General features: G+C 30.0%; 1 non-coding gene across 1 annotated transcript; it reads right to left on the reverse strand.

The window, feature by feature from the left end:
• Positions 1–971: 971 nt before the first annotated feature.
• Positions 972–1,044, reverse strand: TRNAA-GGC (transfer RNA alanine (anticodon GGC)). Its single transcript has one exon. It is a non-coding gene; the product is annotated as a tRNA-Ala (tRNA).
• Between the last annotated feature and the right edge of the window lie 339 nt (positions 1,045–1,383).

Genomic DNA, 1,383 nt, shown 5'->3' on the forward strand with positions numbered 1-1,383 from the left:
TACAATTTCAAATGCACGCAGACTGCACTGCATAGTAAACCCATATAGTCGCTTAGATCAGCTAGCATTCCGCAAATATATAGTACGCACATATTTGACCTATAAAAGATAAATAAAAGTAGGTAGTCTTGCTCTAGTTGATGGAGAAGAAATATGAAATAATGGTTATAATCAAAATAAATCAGCAAACAAGCTGATTTGATAGCTTAAAATTACTGTGTGTTTCAATAGAGTCAAAACAACTTATAGCAAGTGCCTGAAAACACTGTTCCAGGATGAAGAAGGCTTTGCTCAATATGACTCATAAGCGCCCATTGTACTAAACTTAGTACACCCCTGAAAACCTAACTTCTGATTTTAATTTTGGTTTTCTTTGTGTTTAGTATTATTTCTGAAGTATTTTTATAAAGAAAATAAACATTGGCTATGGGAAATTGACCGTAGTTTTCATTTGGGCGTTAATGGGTTAATGAAATAAATAAAGCATAGAACTAGGCTTTCAAATGATAACAATATTAGTGGGAATGTGGGATACAAACCTTTCCTAACATCTTCCTTTTGATCATCTCCGAAGGCACAATATAATATGACTAACAACAAAAATCCTAGTAAATTGAAACGCATTTTGAGTACTTCAAGATTTCAAAATAAAATAATTAATTATCCTGCCATTGCTATTTATATGTTTTTAAACTGAGTGATTAAGATAATAACAGTAATAATATAATAAATATAAGTAATAGATTTTAATATGAGTAAGTATTTACTTCCCGTGGAAATCGGGTTTATTAATAATGGTTGAATCATTTTCTCCAAACGTCATTTATAATGATAAAATCAATCAGTATATCCAGGAATTAAAGACAGGTATAATTTTTAGTGCACTAATTAAAAGATAATTACAATAATGTTTCCTTTAATTACATTATCTATCTAATTTGAAAATTATAAATAACTTGAAAAAATCGAACTGCCTAAGGCGGGAATTGAACCCACGACCTTCCGCTTGCCGGGCGACTGCTCTTCCAACTGAGCTACTTAGACACTGGATGAACCCGTCGAAATTTTCAAGTGGGTTCAATTCCCGCCTTAGGCAGTTCGATTTTTTCAAGTTATTTATAATTTTCAAATTAGTTTGAGATGCGACTCTAAACGCTAAAAATTTAATAAATTATCTATCTATACAGTGTGAGTCACGTTAAAGTGTACATATGAAAATAGATGAAACTAGACCTATTTTTATCGACAAAAAAGTGGTCAAAAATTTTTTGAGATTTTTTTTTAATTTTTTATAGAATTTTTTTTCTTCCAATTACTTATTGTAAAGAAAACGTAATAACTTTTAAACTAAGCAGTATATCCTGATAAAATAAAAACAGTAAC

This window comes from Ostrinia furnacalis, unplaced genomic scaffold (genome assembly GCF_004193835.3).
Source record: "Ostrinia furnacalis isolate ACB-3 unplaced genomic scaffold, ASM419383v2 OfSCF1831, whole genome shotgun sequence".
In the NCBI taxonomy this organism is placed as follows: Eukaryota; Metazoa; Arthropoda; class Insecta; order Lepidoptera; family Crambidae; genus Ostrinia; species Ostrinia furnacalis.